The sequence below is a fragment of the Anomaloglossus baeobatrachus genome, chromosome 1 (assembly GCF_048569485.1).
Source record: "Anomaloglossus baeobatrachus isolate aAnoBae1 chromosome 1, aAnoBae1.hap1, whole genome shotgun sequence".
NCBI lineage: Eukaryota > Metazoa > Chordata > Amphibia > Anura > Aromobatidae > Anomaloglossus > Anomaloglossus baeobatrachus.
The window spans coordinates 872951837-872976249 of record NC_134353.1 but is presented as its reverse complement, the minus strand read 5'-3'; positions in this window follow the sequence as shown (position 1 = coordinate 872976249).

The window sequence follows — 24413 nt, the reverse complement described above, 5'->3', positions numbered from 1 at the left end:
TAGGAGGTGTCACACAGGCCGGCATCGCCAGCGATGCCGGATGTGCGTCACAAAAAACGTGACCCCGACGATCTATCGCACGATAGATTGTCTGGTGTAAAGCAGCCTTAAGAGTCACGTCCTCTGACTGTGCACCCATCCCCCATTATAAACAAGTGATTTTATTCACTAGTATCAGCTTCCTACTTGCCCATATATATGGAGGTTTGTAACCCAGAGAGAGGTTTCAGTTCAATGTAGGCTCCCAGAAAAGAGTGGCGTGGCTACAGGGCAGATATAGAAATGGCCATTTTTGTATGTTAAATATCTCAATTTTTCCTAGATTTCCTTAAGCAGTAATGCATATCTATATTCTTGCATTAATTGTTTACATGCTTTAGCATTTCTTTTTTTGTTACTAATGATCTTCTGTCTGTGTCCAGGCTCTGCCCTTGGTCTTCATCCTCATTCTTCTGTTCCAACTACCTCCCAACAGCTGCTTCCTGATGTGTAGCCTCTTAAAGGACTCACATAGTGAGGTAGATCCTCAAAGACCTTGATCCAAATGAGCAATTGTTATACCCAATAGACAGATGACAATGGTCCAGAAGTGAGATCCAGATGGAAAATAGAAGCTGTTGTAGCAGAACAGCTACAAGAGAAACAAATGGAAGCCATAAGATCCGATGAAGCACAGGCAGTTCAAAGGCAAAGTTCATAACAGAATTGAAGAAAAGGAGGAGGTATGTAATGCAAAAAAAAAAAATTTTGATTTTCTGCAAAAAGTGCACCAAAACAAAGAAAGCAATAACCAACGTTTCGGCTAAAATAAGCCTTTTTCAAGGTGTTGTATAATGTTAACATGCCGTACAGCTTAGGTCACAAAGGACAACCATCCAGAATAGTATGAAAGGTGCTCCTAATTTTTCAGTTCTCAAAATCACAAAGCAAATGAAGTGATAGGGACAGGGTCATACGATATATGGAGTGTTCTTTGGATGTCAGCCAGGGTTAGAGGACGGGTTCTATAATACGTTAGTGGCAGTGGCTATAGCCATGATAATCCGACACTCAGTAAGGCAGAGAGCTGTCACGATGACTATGGGATAGCAGGGAATCGGGGATTTTAAGCTGTCCCTGAAGTTAGAGACCCTTATGCTATCCCTAATCTCAGGGATACTCCTGATGGTGGAGGAGTCTGAGTCTCCTTCTTGGCCCTGCTCCTGACCAGTTCTGATCTAATTCTGAATATTGTCTGCTGCCTGCCCTGACCATCTGTTTCACTTCTGCACTGAACAATCTTTCTGTTCCGCACCCAGTTTGTTTGATTACTCTTCACTGAACACATCTTTGCCTCACACCTCAGTTAACTACAACTGTCAGTTGTATCACAGGCTACCACACTAAAGTCCCACTCCTTACTGTTTGAAGACAAGTCCTTTGCAACCCCAAGGGTCCACAAGTCACAGATGGGCCTCACATTACAGTATCATTAACATTGCCATATAATGTATTCACCAAATAATGCTTCCAAACATTTGTCTAAATTAAACTGCTATTCAGTGCCATAATGTAGTGCTCAAATAATAGCAATAAATACTGATCAAATAGCAACATTATAGAAGATTTAATATACAATACTTGTAATAATGTTACTTGTACAATGTAACAATTACTATTCAATACACATGTCCAATTAATATTTAGATTCCTGGTGGTTGCAAGCCTTTAATGAAAATAACAGTTGAGCAAAATGATTTTCAGAACCCTGGTCTAGACACCATGATGGTATTCTGTAGCTGCCAAAGTGGAGCCCTATTAACCTCTTCTAACCTACTCGCATTATCAGCAGCTTTTCCAATTAGTAGACCTGGCCAGTGGCATACAGCTTGTTAGCTAGAGGAGGCCACCAACCCCAGCGCCTGTTTCAATTGGATGTACAGTACAGACCAAAAGTTTGGACACACTTTCTCATTCAAAGAGTCTTCTTTATTTTCAGGACTCTGAAAATTGTAGATTCACATTGAAGGCATCGAAACTATGAATTAAAACATGTGGAATGAAATACTTAAAAAAAGTGTGAAACAACTGAAAATATGTCTTATATTCTAGGTTCTTCAAAGTAGCCACCTTTTGCTTTCATTACTACTTTGCACACTTTTGGCATTCTCTTGATGAGCTTCAAGAGGTAGTCACCGGAAATGGTTTTCCAACAGTCTTGAAGGAGTTCCCAGAGATGCTTAGCACTTGTTGGCCCTTTTGCCTTCACTCTGCGGTCCAGCTCACCCCAAACCATCTCGATTGGGTTCAGGTCTGGTGACTGTGGAGACCAGGTCATCTGGCGTAGCACCCCATCACTCTCCTTCTTAGTCAAATAGCCCTTACACAACCTAGAGGTGTGTTTGGGGTCATTGTCCTGTTGAAAAATAAATGATGGTCCAACTAAACGCAAACCGGATGGCATAGCATGCCGCTGCAAGATGCTGTGGTAGCCATGCTGGTTCTGTATGCCTTCAATTTTGAATAAATCCCCAACAGTGTCACCAGCAAAGCACCCCCACACCATCACACCTCCTCCTCCATGCTTCACGGTGGGAACCAGGCATGTAGAGTCCATCCGTTCACCTTTTCTACAAAGACACGGTGGTTAGATCCAAAGATCTCAAATTTGGACTCAACAGACCAAAGCACCGATTTCCACTGGTCTAATGTCCATTCCTTGTGTTCTTTAGCCCAAACAAGTCTCTTCTGCTTGTTGCCTGTCCTTAGCAGTGGTTTCCTAGCAGCTATTTTACCATGAAGGCCTGCTGCACAAAGTCTCCTCTTAACAGTTGTTGACAAGGTGTGTCCAAACTTTTGGTCTGTACTGTATGTCTGAGGGTACACATCCAGCTGAAATGCATTGCGGCGCAGAGACCAGTCAGGCCTCTGCATTGCAAATGATCACATGTACCCGCTATTAAAGAGAATGAATATTCACTGCTCCCCATTCCCATAATCTTGGACATGGGGAACAGCGCATATGCCAGCAGCTGAGGTCAATGTAAGTGGGCGCGTATGTCAGTGTCATAATGTGCTGCGCTGCTTACACACTGCAGTCAGTTGCCGACATCAGTTGAGGACACCACGCACTGGGAGAGTGGAGGGAAGGTGAGTATATTCATTTATTTTTTTTACTGTGTGAGGCCTGATGAGGCCATATATACTAGGACGTGCCCATGAGCCAAATATACCAGGATGGGCCCATTATGAGGGTCATATGTACCTGGATGGGGCCATATATACCAGGATGGACCCAGGATGAGAGCCATATATACCAGGATGGTGCCATATATACGAGGATGGGCTCAGGATAAGTGCCATATGTACCAGGATGAGGCCATATATACTAGGATGGGGATATAAATATACCAGTATGGGCCCAGGATGGGAACATATACTAGGATGGAGACAAATATACCAGGATGGGGGACATATTTTCCAGTATGGGGGACATATTTAACAGGAAATGACCCAGGATGAGGGACATTAGTACAGGAAGTGGGACATTACTATATAATATAAAGGTGAAGGGGGGGCCACTCGTATGTCTTTATAGGATTTAGAATGCTACAATGGCCCATACATCTGACCAACAAGCGAGGAGGGCTAAGCTAGGCATGTATTATGGCACATAAAACAAGGTTTTATAGCACAATGTATTATGGCAGGATGGTATATAATAATGGCACATGGCAACATGTATTATGGCACATGGCAAAATGTATTATGGCACGATATATTATGGATTGATATATAATGGCACAATGTATTATGGAACGTCTATTTCAGGGCAATCTCTTTCTCGGACAATGTTTGGGCTCTAACTAATACATGTATGTCTGAATTTAAAAACATCTGCTGATTATTTAACTTTTTTTGAGGGAGGAGCTCTCATTTGGACTTTTGCTATGGGGTGCCATAATTTCTATGTATGCCCCTGGGCCTGGTATGTCATATATACATTCCCCAGCCACAGTTATGTCGCGCTGAACCTACTAATCAGGAAAAGGCCTGGGGATGGTGACAGTTGGGAGGAGGTTTCCAGGGTTCTATGGCGGCTGATGAGCCAGTCTCCTGGCAAACGTTTGGTTCAACTCTAATGATAATTATAATATAACAGTGCCAGATTTCCTATTCACCAGACATAGGTGGTTAAACGTTTTCAACTATTTATACCATTGATGGTGTGATTGTGGCGCCCCTGAGGCTTCCGTCGCCACAGGAACATTTCACCCCAGCCAGCGGTGTGATGTCCCATTCTGGATAAGGAAAGGAGTGAACGCCGGTACTCAGGCAAATCTACACTACACCCATTGTTAGGTACACACTGGGACAAGGGACAATGGCAGCAACCCTCCCATGCTGCATGCTGGGAGGGGCCGTAAGACCCATCCTTGCTCCTATAGGGTAGATCATGGCAACTGGGGAGGTGGGAGGAGCCACCAGAGAGCAGGAGTTGAAGTTGGAGAGGGAGGAAGGAGGAGGAGGTCTGCAAGAGGCAGACGAGAAGGAGAAGCAGAAAGAAAGCTCTAGTCAGACAGGAGCTAAGAGAAGAAAGTGACGCTTCCTGGTGAAGAACCTGGGACTCAGAGGGTCCAGGTGACACCAAGCAGAGGAAGAGAAGGGATTCCAGGGCCACAGATAGCTTTTGAGCTGGTGGCCTGTTCCACAAAGTCATTCGGTGGAGGGATCAAGCTGCAACAGGGGACGGTCCCTAGAAACTGAAGGAGTGAAAAATCATCTCCAACAGTAAAAACCAAGGCCCAGGGAAAGCTGCAAGCTCCCCGGGCCACAGCCCACAGCAGAACCTCTAGAAAGGGGGTAAAACATCCGACAGGTGAGCCCCCGGCTGGGAGGCTGTAGTGGAGGCCGAGCCAGGTTCATCCAACAAGGGCAAGGCTTAAGGAGACAGCTGAAGACAGAGACACTTTAGAAGAGGGTACCGGCTTTCATCCCAGGATCTACCCAGGATTGGTGGAGGTCCCTGACAGTGGGTTCCAGCCGCCCAAAGGCACCAGTGTGCTGCAGCCCAGGAAATGTGAGTAAAGACCTTGGAATTGCACCCTCTGGTGTTGTCTCAGTTATTGTCACCTGCATAGACTTCCATCACACCATAGACTCTTACGAGCACCAACAGTGTCCCCGGGGCACCGCTCCACCTGTGGGGAGCAGTACCCCCATTGCTGCCGTTCCATCACCCCGGAGGCCTCACACAGCAGCGGCGGCTCAATAGCCGCAAACCACAGGTGGCGTCACGACAACCATAAACTTTAATCAACCCCACTGAAGCCATATTAATTGACCCCACCAGGGTACGGAGTCGGGCGCAGCCACCACTGACTACCCCCGGACTAGTCCGGCCCGGCACCGGGTGTCCCATAGCCCTGGGGTGGGCGAGTCATGATCATGGACAGTTGCTAAAGAAATTAAATTAGTGGGTGTCCTAGCAATGCAAAGACACAATCAGAGGCTGTTTTCTAATATATTTATGGTGGAAAAATAGAGCTCCCCATATTAAATATTAACTCCCCATATTAAATCCTTATGTCAGACGAGTACAACCCATTGCTTTATGTTTTATCTGTGACGCCCTGGCACACCAATCAGTCACAGAATCAGGGCTGGCCTTAGGCTAAATGGCGCCCTGTGTCAAATTACCCTTTGGTGCCCCCAAACCATGTCACAGGCGACCTGGAGCCAATCAGCAGCTGGTTTACTCTCTCATCCTTTAGATAAAACTGACATCCAGAGGAAGTCATAAAACAGCAGCAGCTGGATTACAGTTTTGAACGAGGGATAGTGAAGCAGCCGCTGATTGGCTGCAGATCACAAGACTCCGGAGCCCAGTTTTATTGCTTTTCTGCTGCGTTTGTTTTTTTCATGTACTGTAAAATGACAAAAAAGCCTCACCCTAAGCACACTGCAATTTAGTTATTTAAAAAAAAAAAATCATTTGCAAAAAAACCATCCTGAAAGTCTATATGTATGCGCCGTTGTTACTGGCTTCATTTCTGGTGTCTATTCAATGAGGGTATTCTGTGTCCTTTAAGTATATAGAGCGAGGGGCTTCTTCCAATTTTAGACGCTCCACGAATGAGGTTACTTCTTTTAGACGTTTCATGGCTTTTGAAGCCTACAGCAGCTAAAATAATTAACCAAAGACGGAACATGTGCACAGCAAAATCATTTTTAAATTGCTGTGCACCATGTCCCTTTGCTATGGTGAATTTGCAGCGCTTTTTTAGTCAGGTACTGCCTGTTGCTCACACGCTTTATCTGTTGTGCACAGAAACATTTCCGTTTTTTTCCGGCATCACTGATGTCCCACAGACCACACTATGGTGTGATCCGTGGAACATGTACCAGAAAAACACGGACATTGAAAATAAAGTGATTTTTACATTCAACTTCTCCAGCCTCTGCTGGCTGCTGCTTCCTGCCTGGCTAATTACTGTCATGCATATTCATTTATGCATGGCACAGCCGACCCGGAAGTACTTGCAGAGGGGAGACACAGTGGCGCCGGTTGCAGCAGAGCCGGAGAGTTCAGCACCACGGACAGCAGGAGCGGGGGCAGGTGAGTTTATCTCCATGTGCTATCATGTATCACAGATCACGGATTGCACATTGACAACCCACATGTGCTGTGAATAACGGCACACAGAGGGACACATGCGCTTTTAACATGTCAGTGAAAAACGTCTGTTTTTCACTGACATGCAAAACAGGCCTAAAATCTTAAATCTTAGAATATGTCAGAACGGATGCAGTCAGTAATCTCTGGTGAGGTAGCAGAAGCTGCTGACATTCTCTTTGTTGGTGCTGTTACAGTGATACCAGATTTATATTGTTCAGCTTCTATCACACAGTGAAAATGCTTTTTTTATGAAAAAAAAAAGCTTTTTCGTCGCCATATTGTGAGAACTGTAACTTTTTTCTTTTTGGAGTGAACAGGGCTGTGTGGAAGCTTATTTTTTGCGCAATAAGCTGAAGGATTTTTGGTACTATTATGGGGTACATACCAGTTCTTGATTGCTATTTATTCACATTTTTGAGGGAAAACCGGCGATTCGCTTATTCTTTTAAATTTTTTGCTCAGTTCACCATGCGATAAAAGTGATGACTGATTTATTCTTCGGGTCAGAACGATTACACTATACCAGATTTATACAATTTTTTATACTTTGCGACATTTGCACACTAAAAGCAATATTTTACAAAAATTAATTTCTTTTTGCATCGCCATATTCTGAGAGCTGTAACTTTTTTAATTTTTTTGTTCAAAAGTGCTTTTAGGGCTTATTCCTTCACATATGACTTTTGTCGGCTTTTTATTCCATTTTTGTGTTTTCAGTAAGACTAAAAAACATTTTTGGAGTGATTTTTCCAAAACTTTTTTTTTTTTTGTTTTTTTTTTTAATTTACGGTGTTTTCGTAACAGCATTATAATTTCTTTATAATAACCTACACCTTAGGTTAGACATTTACTAAAAGAACAGCCCCTTTAAAAGGGCTGTCCACTAAATTTGACAACCCCTATTCATTCCATTTGTTGAAGCATAACCACATACACCCTTTGTAATAAAATGATGCCCCACTTCAATCCATAAAAGGGATGTCAACAACCTCTTCTCATTCCCCTTGTTTGCCCCAGAAAAATAAATAAAGCTATACTCCCCTCCGGTACGGCTTCAGTTCCAGCGATGTCTAAAGTTGCGTTCCATGAGGCCTCTTGACCAAACAGCGCCCAGTGTCTCTCTCTCCGCCTTCAGACATTTGAGCAGGATGTGAGTGTCGCGGGCGGAGGAGGGGAAGCCGCGCTCCCCCACTGCTGCTGCTCGGGTCCACCTGCCGCCGCGGCTGCTGCAGCCTGCCGCTGCTCGGTGGCTCGAGCGATGGGCCGGATCCCGGGGACTCGAGCGGCGCTCCTCGCCCGTGAGTGAAAAGGGGAATTGGTGTTTTGGGATAGTTTATTGTCCGTGACGCCACCCACGGTTGTGGTGATTTGTTAACACCACCGCTGCTCTGTATGGGGAGCCCGGGAGTGATGGTATGGAGCAGCCAGTTGTTGATGTGCCCCTCCGTGGGTAGGGGTTGTGGTGCTCCCGGAGCCCGGTGATGGGATTGGGATGGCGGACAGGCGGGGATGGGGCCTGTGGAGGTGCAGGGGCGCAGGGGCAGCGCTGTGCCGCACGGCACGGAGGTACTCACTCAGCCAGTAAACACGACACAGTTCTCGGTAAACAAACGGCTGGTTGGACGAGTCCCTCGGACGGTTCACGGTGCTGATGTTCCCTGCAGTTAGCGGTGACGGTCTCTTCCCTGCACCTATGAAAGTCTCTTTGGTAGCGATGGGTCCCCACCGGTTACCCACTCCTCGGCTTCAAGCTGGGCCGAAGGAGCCCTACTTTGCCCGCAGGCGCTGGCCCTGGGAAACTGGTGCCCTGGCGGTGGCGGTGTCTCCCCTCAATGGTCGGGCTGTTGCCTTCAATCGGGACTTGGTTGTTAGGAGACAGACGTCCCCTTCACTGACGGATTTGGCAAATTATGGCGACTCCTAGCCTTGCCGGGATCTGAAAGGCCCCTGCCCTGGTGCTGACTGTTCTTCGTATACTGCTCCGGTACCGCCGGGTCACCACCCGTCCGCGGTCCTTCCAGCAACCTCCGAGCAGTCCCCCTGCAGACTATCACCGCCGTCTGCTGACTTTGCTGTCACAGTCCGGGGCACACACCCGGACCAACTTCAGGCTTGCTTAACTGTCACTTTCCACTGTCTCTACTCTCACTGTTTACTCCTTCTACTTCCACTTCCCTAACTAGACTGCCTGGTTCCTCCCGCCTCCAGGGCTGTGAACTCCTCGGTGGGCGGAGCCAACCGCCTGGCCCACCCCCTGGTGTGGACATCAGCCCCTTGAGGAAGGCAACAAGGATTTTGGGTTAGCTTGGTGTTCCTGCAGGGAATGTGGGGTGCATGTGGTGTTGTGACCTGTGACCCCTGGCTTGCCCAGGGCGTCACATTCCCCCTTAGCAAAACGCAGACCATCCTCGGGCTGCCCATCCAACACCGGTTTTATTTTCCTTTTTCTTTTCTGTAAAAGATAGAAAAACGGTAACATATTTACAATTTATAGCATCATCCCACAGCGGGAGGTTAATTTCTTAAACGTTGCAAACTTTATCACGGTTAACGGTTACGGTCTCCGCTCTCTCCCACCCAAGTAACCTGGCCCTGATGCTGCCCCTAAAGCCCAGGCAGCACCCCTTGACCCCAGTCCAGCACAAGTTACCCGAACGGGATCTGTCCTTCCCCTCCAGAGGGTAGCCACCGGTTCCTATGGTGGCTGGGCCCCAGCCTGCTCTGCTGTGGGCCCTCCCTCCAACCTGCCTCTCCGGAGGCGGTAAATGCGGAAACGGTAACACAACTTATTTACAAGCCACTAGCGTCTGTGGTTGCCCTGCAAGTTCACGGGCTTGTCCATAAGCAGTTCCTCATGCATAACTTTTCAAACGGTCCCCACGGGGACAACGGTGACGGCAACGGCCGGTTTCAATCACAGAAGAATCAGGTGAACTTCACGGTTTCATTTTACTTATCATTATCTGCAGAACTTTCAAAACAAACACACACAGACTTCCTGATCCCCTCTTTAAAGGACGGTCTCCCTGTACCTAAGTGGGGGTCTACCTAGGTTGGGACGGGTGGACCTCCGGGGTCCGGTGTCAGTGGGGCTGGGCAGTGGGGTAGAGGGAACAATCGGTTCCTCCTCCCTGCTATCGTGTGGAGCAGGCGGAGGCATAGGGGAGCTGGGCACAGGTTCATCCCTGGGCACTGGCACTGGTTCTGGCTCACGGTTGACCGCTTCCACCACTTCTTCATCCACAGGTTGTGGGAACAGTATCACTGGAAGAATCACCGCGCCGTTCTGTGTAGGCCAGTCTGCGGGGAAGTCACCCATCACAGTGTGGATCACCTCTTTTGCCTTCTCTGCTGGTGGAGGAACTGGTACTTCAGCCATCGCCCTCAATGCTGGTGGGCACCTTTTCAGATGGTCCCGGGAAACCGTGGCCAAGGTGCCCTCTTGGTCACGACTGATCTGGTAGGCCTTTCCATCTTCCCATCCTGTGGGTTGGATGACGTATGGGATTTGTTCCCATTGATCATCCAGCTTGTGGGTTTTCCTCTTCCGCTTTAACACCACATCTCCAGGCTGGAAAGGGCCCGCAGACGCTTTCTGATTGAAGCGCTGCTCCTGTTGTTCTCGACTCCGACTTAGGTTCTTCTCCACATACTCCTGAATCTGTCGGTACTGCACCCTCCGCCGGGTATCCCATTCAGCCGTTGAGGGGAGTGTCTCTGGGGCTTCCAGTCCCATTTCCAGGTCCACCGGCAGTCGGCCAGGCCGAGCCCTCATCAGATACGCTGGGGTGCACTTCGTTGAGCTAGACGGGATATTGTTGTACATATCGACCAAGTCGGGCAGCTTCTCCGGCCACAGGTTCCGCTCCTCCAACGGCAACGTTTTGAGGAGGCCAAGGACCAGATGGTTCATCTTCTCACACATACCGTTGGTCTGGGCATGATAAGGTGTGGTCCGGATCTTCTTGCAGCCGTACAGCTGACAGAACTCATGGAACACCTCCGCCTCAAAGGCTGGACCTTGGTCGGTAAGCACCTTCTCAGGGTATCCATGGGGTCGACAGAAGTAAGCTTGGAACGCTCTAGCGGCGGTACGGCCGGTTAAGTCCTTGACCGGGACAACCACCATGAACCGGGAGTAATGATCTACTATGGTCAGAGCGTAAGTGTACCCACTTCGGCTGGGGGTGAGCTTTACTTGGTCCAAGGCGACCAGCTCCAGCGGTTGGTGTGTAACGATCGGGCGTAGGGGGGCCTTCTGGCTGGCTTCATCCTTCCTCCTCAACGTACAAGGACCGCACTCTCGACACCAGGCCTCCACAGACTCCCGCATCCCACTCCAATAGAACCGCTCCCTCAACAGCATCTCCAGCTTCTTCCACCCGAAGTGGCCGGCACCATCATGGTACGCCTGCAGAACAGTGGGTACATCAGCTTGGGGAATAACCAACTGGCGGATTTTCTCATGGGTCTTTGGGTTGATCAGCTCACGGTACAACCTCCCCTGGTGTAGACACAGCCGGGTCCGTTCCTTCCACAAGCGTTGGGCTTCAGCTGGGGCGGCAGGGTCCCAGCAGCGCCTCGCTCCATCAGGGTCTTGACTAGGCGGACAGCGGGCGCCTGATTTTGAGCTTCCTGCCACTCCTGACTGGGCAGCGGATCCAGGTTCACCCGTTGTTGGTGGACATGTACCTTCTCAGTTGGTGGCCGGTGGAATGCAGGCAACTCGATCTCCTCGAGGTCATCATCCTCACACCCACCTTTTGACAAGTGGGGCATCCGAGAGAGGGCATCAGCATTAATGTTGACACGACCGGCCCTGTATTTGATGGTGAAGTCATAGTTGGCTAGTCTGGCCACCCACCGCTGCTCCAACGCGCCCAGTTTGGCCGTGTCCAGGTGAGTCAACGGATTGTTATCCGTGAAAGCGGTGAATTTTGCTGCGGCCAAGTAGTGGCGGAACCGCTCGGTGATAGCCCACACCAGTGCCAGGAGCTTGAGCTTGAAGGAGCTGTAGTTCTCAGGGTTCCTTTCAGTCGGCCGGAGTTTTCGACTAGCATAGGCAATCACCTTCTCCTTTCCTTCCTGGACCTGGGACAGGACTACCCCCAAACCCACATTGCTGGCGTCTGTGTAGAGGATGAATGGGCAGCTGTAGTCAGGGTACGCTAGGACCTCTTCTCCAGTCAAGGCCTCTTTCAGCTGACGGAAGGATTCCTCATGCCTGTCCTCCCACACCAGTGGGGCTCCGATGGGTCTACCACCTTTGGTCTGTCCCACGAGGAGGTCTTGCATGGGAGCAGCCATCTTTGTGTACCCCTTGATGAAGCGCCGGTAGTACCCCACCAGACCCAGAAACTGCCTTACTTCCCTCACGGTGGTTGGTCTTGGCCAGTCCTGGATGGCAGTGATCTTCTCAGGGTCGGGGGCAACACCTTCCGCACTCACCACATGCCCCAGATACTGCACTCTGGGTTTCACCAGGTGGCACTTGGAGGGCTTCAACTTCATCCCGTATTTGGCAAGGGACGCGAACACCTCAGCTAGGTGCTCCAGATGGCCTTCATACGTCTGAGAGTACACAATCACATCATCCAGGTATAACAGGACGGTCTCGAAGTTCAGATGTCCCAGACAGCACTCCATCAGCCGTTGGAAGGTTCCAGGGGCATTGCACAGCCCGAACGCCATACTATTGAATTCACAGAGCCCCATTGGGGTGGTGAAGGCGGTTTTCTCCTGGTCTTCCGGGGCCACTGCCACTTGCCAGTACCCACTGGTGAGGTCAAGGGTAGAGAAGTAATTTGCGGTTCTCAGTGCGGCCAAAGACTCTTCAATACGGGGCAGAGGGTAGGCGTCTTTATGTGTTATCTGATTGATCTTCCGGTAGTCCACACACATCCGCATGGTACCATCCTTCTTCTTGACCAGTACCAACGGAGCGGCCCAGGGACTACAGCTGTCCCGAATAACCCCTGCCTCCTTCATATTCCTCAACATATCTTTGGCACACTGATAATGTGCAGGGGGAATAGGCCTGTACCTCTCTTTGATAGGGGGGTGTTCACCGGTGGGGATGTGGTGTTGGACCCCTTTGTTCTGCCCAAAGTCTAGTGGATGTTTGCTGAAAACCTGTTCATACTCCCGCACCACCCTGTATACCCCTGCTTTGTGATGTGTAGGGGTATCATCAGTGCCCACGTGTAGCTGTTGGTGCCACTCATTTACCTCCCCTTGAGGCGGGGAAGTGCTGGTGGTAGGTGGGGAGACTGAGGGAATGGCTTCGTGGATGGTGTGGGGATCCAGGGTGAGCAGCTTGGCAATGGTGGCATACCGGGGAAGCCTGACTTCTTCCTCCCCACAGTTCAGCACCCTCACGGGCACTCTCCCCTTCTTTACGTCCACCACCCCTCGGGCGGCCATTACAGTGGGCCAGTGCTCGGAGGGTATGGGCTCCATCATGGCAGGGTAGTCATGCCCCTGAGGCCCTACTGCTGCTCTACACCAAATCATCATCTCACTCCTAGGGGGCACAATCAACGGAGCAACATCCATCACTCTCACTCCACCAATCTCTCCTCCTGTTGAGTTTACATGCTGGCGGTACATCAAGGCTCGGATCTCACGCTGCACAGCTCTCTGTCAGCTCCCCGCCGCCGTGGCGGACAGCTGTTGCAGTAGGGCCAACACATCACCCATACAGTGCTCCATCACATTGGTTCCTAGCACTATCTTCGGGTTATGATCACTGGGTTCATTCATGATCACAATCATACCCTGGTGTTGCAGTTCAGCTTGCCCCACTGTCATAGCCACCTGTTTATACCCCACCTGGGTCAATGGGAGTCCATTAGCAGCAATTAGCGTTATACTAGTATCTGGGGGTGCCAGCTCGTCTATCCCCCAATACCGCTGGTACAATGTGTATGGTATGGTGGTTACCTGTGATCCAGTGTCCAAGAGAGCCATCACCGGTATGCCGTCCACGGCCACGGGGATGATGGGCCGGGCCCCGATATACCGGTCCCGCCAGTCTGGGGGGCCACGGGGTTCTACTCCTGAGGATTGGCCCGGGGCCCCAGGGGTTGCTCGTTTAACGGGCACTGTTGGAAGTAATGCCCAGGCTTACGGCACTTGTAGCAGGTTGGAGGTCTGCTCCGCGGGTTGTTAGCACTTCTCCGCTGCATCCAGGGGACATCCTCAGGGCTGTCGGCAAGCTGTATCTGTGCTGGAGGCTGAGATCTGGTCAAAGGTTGGAGTGCAGCAAGAATCTTGGCGAGGTCTCCGTCCATGCGACGGACCTGGGCTGCCAGTTCCTCCATCGTGCTGCTTGGGGCTGCAGGTATTGGAGAGGTTGGTAGGGCAGGGGCCACCACAACGGGGGCCGTCTCAATGGGCCACGGGGCTGGCTCCAAGATTTCTGAAGCTGGGGGCTGTAGTGCTTTAATGGCCCGTTCCTTTAACTCGGCAAAGTCCACATCAGGGTGTTCTAGGGCCCAGAGCCGGAGTTGTTTGCGATCCTCAGGGGATCTCATCCCATGCACAAATTGCTCTACTAACATCTTGTTGCTGTCCGCCTCATTGATAGGATTCACCCGCTTTAGCGTGCGGAGGGCGGTTTGCAGACGTAAAGCATAGTCCCGAATGCTATCCACAGCCTGTTGCCGGCACTGGTAAAACTGCATCCTCAGCTCAGCTTCAGTCCGGGTCTCAAAGGCAGTCTGTAGCTTCTCAAAAATGGTGGCTACAGAGAGCCGGTCCCCCTCGGCCCAGGTCTCCGCCTCCTGCTCAGCCGCACCGGTTAACTGGCCCAGCACTACCGCTGCACGTTGCTTATCGGTCAGGGGGTACAGTTCTAGCAACGGGTTAAGCTTTTTCCGGAAGACTTGTAAAGCATCAGGTTTCCCGTCATACTGCGGTAGCCAGGTAGCTCCGGGCGCATAGGGCAAGGAGAACGGCATCACCTGAGCGAGCGCGGGGGCCGCGGCACCTCCCGCCAGCGCGGCCGGGACCTGGGCAGGCCCATTCCCATCCACGGGTGCCACTGCGGCTGCGACCACCGCTCCTCCAGCGGCTCCGTCGGGCACAGACATCTTGTTTCCGTCCCCCTTAGCCTCTTTCCGGCCCCTCCTCTATTGGGGCGGGGTGTTGGCCTTCGCGCCTCTGCTACTCGAGAAGACGCTCGAGTGGGAACTTTTCGCGCCAAAGATGGCGACTTCTGAAATTTTTCGGCCGGATACACAAGGTGCACCTCTACCCAACGGCAGAGCGGTAAGATCCTGTTCGTGACGCCAAGTTGTCGCGGGCGGAGGAGGGGACGCCGCGCTCCCCCACTGCTGCTGCTCGGGTCCGGCTGCCGCCGCGGCTGCTGCAGCCTGCCGCTGCTCGGTGGCTCGAGCGATGGGCCGGATCCCGGGGACTCGAGCGGCGCTCCTCGCCCGTGAGTGAAAAGGGGAATTGGTGTTTTGGGATAGTTTATTGTCCGTGACGCCACCCACGGTTGTGGTGATTTGTTAACACCACCGCTGCTCTGTATGGGGAGCCCGGGAGTGATGGTATGGGGCAGCCAGTTGTTGATGTGCCCCTCCGTGGGTAGGGGTTGTGGTGCTCCCGGAGCCCAGTGATGGGATTGGGATGGCGGACAGGCGGGAATGGGGCCTGTGGAGGTGCAGGGGCGCAGGGGCAGCGCTGTGCCGCACGGCACAGAGGTACTCACTCAGCCAGTAAACACGACAGTTCTCGGTAAACAAACGGCTGGTTGGACGGGTCCCTCGGACGGTTCACGGTGCTGATGTTCCCTGCAGTTAGCGGTGATGGTCTCTTCCCTGCACCTATGAAAGTCTCTTTGGTAGCGATGGGTCCCCACCGGTTACCCACTCCTCGGCTTCAAGCTGGGCCGTAGGAGCCCTACTTTGCCCGCAGGCGCTGGCCCTGGGAAACTGGTGCCCTGGCGGTGGAGGTGTCTCCTCTCAATGGTCGGGCTGTTGCCTTCAATCGGGACTTGGTTGTTAGGAGACAGACGTCCCCTTCACTGACGGATTTGGCAAATTATGGCGACTCCTAGCCTTGCCGGGATCCGAAAGGCCCCTGCCCTGGTGCTGACTGTTCTTCGTATACTGCTCCGGTACCGCCGGGTCACCACCCGTCCGCGGTCCTTCCAGCAACCTCCGAGCAGTCCCCCTGCAGACTATCACCGCCGTCTGCTGACCTTGCTGTCACAGTCCGGGGCACACACCCGGACCAACTTCAGGCTTGCTTAACTGTCACTTTCCACTGTCTCTACTCTCACTGTTTACTCCTTCTACTTCCACTTCCCTAACTAGACTGCCTGGTTCCTCCCACCTCCAGGGCTGTGAACTCCTCGGTGGGCGGAGCCAACCGCCTGGCCCACCCCGTGGTGTGGACATCAGCCCCTGGAGGAAGGCAACAAGGATTTTGGGTTAGCTTGGTGTTCCTGCAGGGAATGTGGGGTGCATGTGGTGTTGTGCCCTTTGACCCCTGGCTTGCCCAGGGCGTCACATGAGCGCTACACTGATTTTCTGCCGAAATGTCCAAAGGTGGGCATAAGAAAGCCGGCGCTGATTGCTTTTGGGGCTCATGTGTCATAACAATGTCAGAGATGTCCCTGGAATGCAGTTTTAGACATCGCTGGAACCGATGCTGCACTGGAGGGGTGTATAGCTTTCTTTATTTTTCTGTAGCAAACAAGGGGAATGAGAAGGGGTTGTCCAAGTACTGGACTTCCCTTTTATGGACTGGAGTGGGGCATCATTTTATTACAAAGGGTGTATGTGGTTATGCCTCAAGGAGGTGCCATTTTACAGTAATGGTGCATATTAATATACTACTATGTAAGAACTCACACACACACAACACCCCTTGCATGAAAATGATGCCCACTCCAGGAACACGACGCAACCCAAATTTAGAGATTAAAAAAAAGGTTAAAAAAATGGGATCCGTCTTATACTCCATTGTTGTCTTACTGGAGAGGGAGCAGAGTCAGAGGAGGCGGGCACGGCGGTGGGAACTGTGTGGCGGTGCTGGCAGCGGAAGCTGTGCTGGCTGTGTGGAGCAGGCTCGTGCGGCGGGTGACCCAGATGCTCTGACAGTAGTGCGGGCTTCAAAGAAATAGCCTCCGGAGCAGATTGAGCTCTCAGTTCAATGACAAGATCTTGAGCTAAGGGCTCCATCTGCACACGCGCCGCCCCAGACACCATCATTTGAACCCAGAGCATCTGGGACATCAGCCACACCACCCTGCTCCACACAGCCACCGCTGCCCGCAAAGACAGATATCCAGCCGGCCAGCCTCCAGCACAGAGAGGCAGGCAGCCGGCCGGTCGCCCGCAGAGAGAGGCAGCCGGTCGCCCGCAGAGAGAGGCAGCCGGTTGTCCGCAGAGAGGGGCAGACGGTCGCCCGCAGAGAGGGGCAGCCGGTCACCCGCGCAGAGGGGCAGACGGTCGCCTGCGCAGAGAGGCAGACGGTCGCCCGCGCAGAGAGGCAGCCGGCTGGCCTCCCGCCCGCGCAGAGAGGCTGGCGGCCGGCCTCCCGCCTGCACAGAGAGGCAGGCGGCCAGCCTCCCCGCCCGCACAGAGAGGCAGGTCCGCCCGCATAGGCAAGAGGTCGGCGCCCGCACAGAGAGGCAGGCGGCCGGCCGCCCGGCCGCACAGACAAGCGGCCGGCGCCCGCACTGACAAGCAGCTGGCGCCCGCACAGAGGGGCAGGCGGCCACCCGCCCGCCTGCACAGACAAGCGGCTGGCGCCCACACAGAGACGTAGGCGGCCGCCCACCCGCCTGCACAGACAAGCGGCCGGCACCCGCACAGAGAGGCAGGCGGCCGCCTGGCCTCCCGCCCGCACAGAGAGGCAGGCGGCCACCCGCCCGCCTGCACAGTCAAGCGGCCGGCGCCCGCACAGAGAGGCAGGAGGCTGCCCGCCCGCACAGACAAGCAGCCAGCGCCCATACAGAGAAGCAGGCTGCTGCTCGCCCGCTCAGACAAACAGCTGGCGCCCGCAAAGAGAGGCAGGCAGCCGGCCGGCTACCCGCACAGACAAGCAGCCGGTGCCAGCACAGAGAGGCAGGAGGCTGCCCGCCCGCACAGACAAGTGGCCAGCGCCCACACAGACAAGCGGCCGGCGCCCGCACAGAGAGGCAGGAGGCTGCCCGCCCGCACAGACAAGCGGCCAGCGCCCTCAAAGAGAGGCAGGTGGCTGCCCGCCCGCCCGCGCAGACAAGCAGCCGGCGCCCGCAAAGAGAGGCAGGTGGCCGGCCGGCCACCCGCACAGACAAGCAGCCGGCGCCCGCAAAGAGAGGCAGGCAGCCGGCCGGCTACCCGCACAGACAAGCAGCCGGCGCCCGCAAAGAGAAGCAGGCACCCGGCCGCCCGCACAGAGAGGCAGGCGCCCGGCCGCCCGTAAAGAGAGGCAGGAAATTAACTTCTTACCTCTCTGCGGCACCCCCCCTGAAGCATGGCCGTCGGTGCCCTGTGCGGCCGCACAAGTCGCACATGCCTAAAGCCGGCCATGGGTGCAGTGAGGCAGCCACATGCTTCCCCGAGTGTAGCAACTGAAAAGAGCAGGAGGGGAGGAGTTGAGAGTCAGTCGGAGAAGGGAGTGAGAGGAGAGCAGACAGGGGTTTTAGCTCCTGGGCTGCTGGGGAAGTGAAGAAAAGCAAAAGCCGAGTCCTAGGAGCTGAAGTGGAGAGTAGGCTCAGGGGAACCCGTGGTGGACCGGGGCAGGGTAGTGGCCCGCCGTTAGTGTGCACGGGAACCCGGACTTGTGCAGAGAAAGGACATCCCCCATCCGAAACCGAGAAGGAAAAGGTGACTGTCAGCTGGAGTGCAGGAGAGAGAGAGGGCCCTGCTTCTTATACCGGGTGTGGGATCCGAACACCCCCGAACCAAAGGCCTACGGACACCGGCAATTTCTCGTTAAGTACTGGACTCTGAGTATTTTTTCCATCTGTGTTTACTGACCCTCCACATCAATACAGCCTCATCCAGCACCACGACTACCAACTGTAAGTGCTCTACTTCCTGCCTCCTAAAGACTGCTGCCTGCAACCTCTCACGTTACTCAGGGCCCCGGGACTACACCTCCCCTACCCGTGGAGGGGATCCCACCTTGCTGCCCTGCTCCATCAGCCCCGGGCACCCCATATCTAGGCAGCGGCGGTGTCACCATCCATCACTGCAACCCACGGGAGGTGTCACAGACAATCTCCCCTGTAACTATCCCATTTTCACTCGTGGGCGACGAACGGCTGCGCGAGCCCCGGATTCAGCTGCCACTCGAGCCTCAGCCACTGCCCGGATCCGAGTGACTCAAGCGGCCCTCCGGTTGTGATCCGTCCCTTGCCCGCGACATATTCACCTTTACAACTACAACTATTGGAACTCTGCTGTGTGAATTACGACTAGATAATATGTACGGTAGTTATTATATAGTGATTCATGAACTATTTTGCTCAGCAAACATTATGAACGTCTCCATATTATGTGATGAACCATGAATGGCTCTAATGCGTGAATTAAGCAGGTCAGATGTACAATGCAAACATAATTCATTTTTCTTGTTTTTGTCGAATTGTTTATACATTTTTGGTGTTTACGTCTCGGCCTCCACTGACTGATCAGATCTGAAAGAGCAGAGAAGAGACATAGGAAGAAGTCATGCAATCCAAGGGTAAAAGAAAGTCAGATTGGTTAATCAAACTGTCAGCAACAGGAACGCCGGTAAAATCTGGAGTCAGGCCACACAAAGGGCAAGACAAAGGAGGCATATGCCCAAGATTTTACTTTCACACAGAATCTACACTGAAATGACTGTATTTGTTATTCTGAAAGGTTATTACATGCTAATTAATTTTTTAGATTGCACTTTACTATTAAGTCTTCAATAAAAAAAAGTTCTGTCCTACATCTGTGTAGTAGGCTTATACCAGCCATCTGGACTGAGCAGCAATAATACACAAACTTTCATCAAATCCTATTAAAGTCGCACAATTTTGGCCAGCGGTCAGACAATACATATGTGTATACGTGTTATGATAAATTTGTTTTTTTAAACCCTTGTGTGAATGTTTTTTAAATTTTTACATCAACTAAACGATGAAAAGCTAAAATCACAAAAAAGGAAAAAATGGATAACACGGTCTAGAGGAACGCTAAGGAGGCTAGGTTGGATGGTAAGTTTAAAAATAAGTTTCCACAACGTGTTTCAATATGTAAAATATCTTCATCAGGTTCATCACATTATTATGAAACAAGATCTGTCACCATATTCCACAATACAAATGGCATACATTAAAAAATTTATCTGTTAGACCTTATGATGCTGGTGTACAGTACACCAGCATCATAAGGTCTAACAGATACATTTTTCAATGTATGCCGTTTATATTGTGGAATATGGTGACAGATCTTGTTTCATAATAATGCCGTTATCTTGCAGTTTTTTTTTTTGTCTATCGAAGATTACTATGACAGAAAACACTTTTACATACTGTAGATATAATAGGATCCATCATTCACAGTAGGTAATGGTCACAATTAGTGATGAGCGAGCATGCTTGTCACTACTCGGTACTCGCACGAGTATCACTGTACTCGGGCTGCTCGGCGGGGACCGAGTAATCTCGCGATACTCGTGCTTTACTCGTGGTCTTCATTTCTGCATGTTGGCGCTCTTTTGAGAGCCAGCCCTCATGCAGGGATTGGCTGGCAGACCACTGCAATGCCACAGCCCTGTTAGTTGTGGAATTGCAGTGATTGGCCGGCCTGCACAGCGTCACCGAGCCTTTATATAGGCCGGCGCGCTGTGCTCTGCTCACAGCTATTCTGACAGTGAGTGTAGGGAGAGTGTCGCTGATTCAGGGAAAGCTTTGCGGCCCTTTATAGCTTTTTCAGTTGCAGGGCTGCAAACAGTGTGACCAAAAGTCCTTCTCAGGACTATTCTAGTTGTATACAGGCAGGCAGGGTATAGCCAGGTCGGCGTACAGTAGCAGAGTCCTTCTCAGGACTATTGTTGCTATATACAGGCAGGGTATAGCCAGGTCTGAATACAGGCTAGTGACCAAAAGAGTCCTTGTCAGGACTATTGTAGCAGTATACAGGCAGGCAGGCAGGCAGGGTAGTGGTGACCGTATACCAGCCTTCATATCTGGGGCTGGTGTACACAGTGTAAAACAGTCCAGATAGTGTCTGACTTGTCTGTACTGTAATTGTCGCTCCCCAAAAAAACCTGTTAGGTTATTATTGCGTCCGTGCTTGGTTTTTAAAACCGCACGTGTGTGCCTGTTGGTGGCAGCGTACAGGTGCACTGGTGTGCGTTTACCAAACTATTATATAACGCACAAGTGTAGTGTATAATACACGTCAGTCAGCAGTGGCTGATAGTGTCAGAGTTCTTAATTTTTGCTCCTAAAACCTGTGTTAGGTTATTATTGCGTCCGTGCTTGGTTTTTAAAACCGCACGTGTGTGCCTGTTGGTGGCAGCGTACAGGTGCACTGGTGTGCGTTTACCAAACTATTATATAACGCACAAGTGTAGTGTATAATACACGTCAGTCAGCAGTGGCTGATAGTGTCAGAGTTCTTAATTTTTGCTCCTAAAACCTGTGTTAGGTTATTATTGCGTCCGTGCTTGGTTTTTAAAACCGCACGTGTGTGCCTGTTGGTGGCAGCGTACAGGTGCACTGGTGTGCGTTTACCAAACTATTATATAACGCACAAGTGTAGTGTATAATACACGTCAGTCAGCAGTGGCTGATAGTGTCAGAGTTCTTAATTTTTGCTCCTAAAACCTGTGTTAGGTTATTATTGCGTCCGTGCTTGGTTTTTAAAACCGCACGTGTGTGCCTGTTGGTGGCAGCGTACAGGTGCACTGGTGTGCGTTTACCAAACTATTATATAACGCACAAGTGTAGTGTATAATACACGTCAGTCAGCAGTGGCTGATAGTGTCAGAGTTCTTAATTTTTGCTCCTAAAACCTGTGTTAGGTTCTTAGTGCGTCCGTGCTTGGTTTTTAAAACCGCACGTGTGTGCCTGTTGGTGGCAGCGTACAGGTGCACTGGTGTGCGTTTTTACCAAACTATTATATAACGCACAAGTGTAGTGTATAATACACGTCAGTCAGCAGTGGCTGATAGTGTCAGAGTTCTTAATTTTTGCTCCTAAAACCTGTGTTAGGTTATTATTGCGTCCGTGCTTGGTTTTTAAAACCGCACGTGTGTGCCTGTTGGTGGCAGCGTACAGGTGCACTGGTGTGCGTTTACCAAACTATTATATAACGCACAAGTGTAGTGTATAATACACGTCAGTCAGCAGTGGCTGATAGTGTCAGAGTTCTTAATTTTTGCTCCTAAAACCTGTGTTAGGTTATTATTGCGTCCGTGCTTGGTTTTTAAAACCGCACGTGTGTGCCTGTTGGTGGCAGCGTACAGGTGCACTGGTGTGCGTTTACCAAACTATTATATAACGCACAAGTGTAGTGTATAATACACGTCAGTCAGCAGTGGCTGATAGTGTCAGAGTTCTTAATTTTTGCTCCTAAAACCTGTGTTAGGTTATTATTGCGTCCGTGCTTGGTTTTTAAAACCGCACGTGTGTGCCTGTTGGTGGCAGCGTACAGGTGCACTGGTGTGCGTTTACCAAACTATTATATAACGCACAAGTGTAGTGTATAATACACGTCAGTCAGCAGTGGCTGATAGTGTCAGAGTTCTTAATTTTTGCTCCTAAAACCTGTGTTAGGTTATTATTGCGTCCGTGCTTGGTTTTTAAAACCGCACGTGTGTGCCTGTTGGTGGCAGCGTACAGGTGCACTGGTGTGCGTTTTTACCAAACTATTATATAACGCACAAGTGTAGTGTATAATACACGTCAGTCAGCAGTGGCTGATAGTGTCAGAGTTCTTAATTTTTGCTCCTAAAACCTGTGTTAGGTTCTTAGTGCGTCCGTGCTTGCATTTAAAAACCGCACGTGTGTGCCTGTCGGTGGCAGCGTACAGGTGCACTTGTGTGCAATTTCCAGAAACTTTGATATAACGCACAAGTAGTGAATATACACGTCAGCAGTGCACAGCATTGCAAAATGCGCAAGGGCATTGGCAAGGAACAAGGAAGTGGACGTGATGGTGGTGCAGGCAGAGGCCGAGGTCGTGGGCAAGCTCTAATTTCGCCACAACAAAGGGCCACATCTAGTCGCTCGCACGTCCTGTCCCAAATTCTTGGGGACCGCAGCAGTACACCGCTCTTGAACCAAGACCAGTGTCAACAGGTTGTTAGTTGGATAGCGGATAATGCTTCCAGTCAGATTGGCACCACCACAAACACTCTGTCTTCCACACGGTCAAGTGTCAGTAGCCGTGATACTGCACCGCACATTTCTGAACCTGATCCTCCTTCCTACCACCAGGCTGAGTACACGTCCTCCTCGGACATTAATGATCCCACACTTGGACACTCGGAAGAGCTGTTCACGTTTCCATTCACACATTCTGGCCTCTCGCCAGCTCATATTGAAGTGGGTCATGAGGAGATCGTCTGTACAGATGGCCAAATATTTGAGCAGCCACGTTCTCACGAAGTTGGCAACGTGTCTCAACAAGTGGTGGACGATGATGAGACACAATTGTCAGCAAGTCAGGAGGAGGAGCAGGGTGCGGAAGAGGAAGACGACGTGGTGGATGATCCAGTAACTGACCCAACCTGGCAGGAGGATATGCAGAGCGAGGACAGCAGTGCACAGGGGGAGGGAGGCGTAGCATCACAACAGGCAGTAAGAAGCAGGGTGGTGGCCCCAGGCAGAAGTCAGGCAACCGTTCCCCGGAACAACACGACGACACAAGGTGCCTGTACAAATGTTAGGTCTTCACGAGTCTGGCAGTTTTTTAAGTTGGATCCAGATGATTCAAAAAAGGCCATTTGCAACACCTGCCGTGCCAGCATCAGCAGGGGTACCAAAACTAGCAGCCTGACCACCACCAGCATGATCAGGCACATGTCAGCCAAGCACCCGACTTTGTGGGAAGTACAACAGAGTCGAGGAGCAGTGCTTGCTGATGTCACTGCTACGTCTTCGCTGGTTGTGCATGCGAGCCAATCCTCTGTCCATGCTGCCTGCGAACAAGCCTCCTCCACTCCTGCACCTGCAGTTGCCTACGCAGAAAGAACACCATCATCAAGCACGTCCTTGTCCCAGCGCAGCGTTCAGTTATCCATTCAGCAAACCTTTGAACGCAGGCGCAAATACACTGCCAACACCCCACATGCCACAGTTCTAAATGCTAACATTTCGCGACTGCTTGCGCTGGAAATGTTGCCTTTTAGGCTGGTGGAGACAGAAGCATTCCGTGACCTGATGGCGGCAGCTGTCCCACGTTACTCGGTCCCCAGCCGCCACTATTTCTCCCGGTGTGCCGTCCCCGCGTTGCATAACCACGTGTCACAAAACATCACACGTGCCCTGAACAACGCTGTTTCACCCAAGGTCCACCTAACCACAGACACGTGGACAAGTGCTTGTGGGCAAGGCCGCTACATCTCGTTGACGGCACACTGGGTTAATATTGTGGAAGCTGGGACCCAGTCTGAGCGAGGGACGGAACACGTCCTTCCCACACCAAGGTTTGCAGGCCCTACCTCAGTCAGTGTTTCACCCACACTCTACAGCTCCGGAATGTCATGCTCTTCAGCCTCCTCCTCCTCCTGCGCATCCTCATCCACTGTGCCCTCCACACCAGTCACAAGC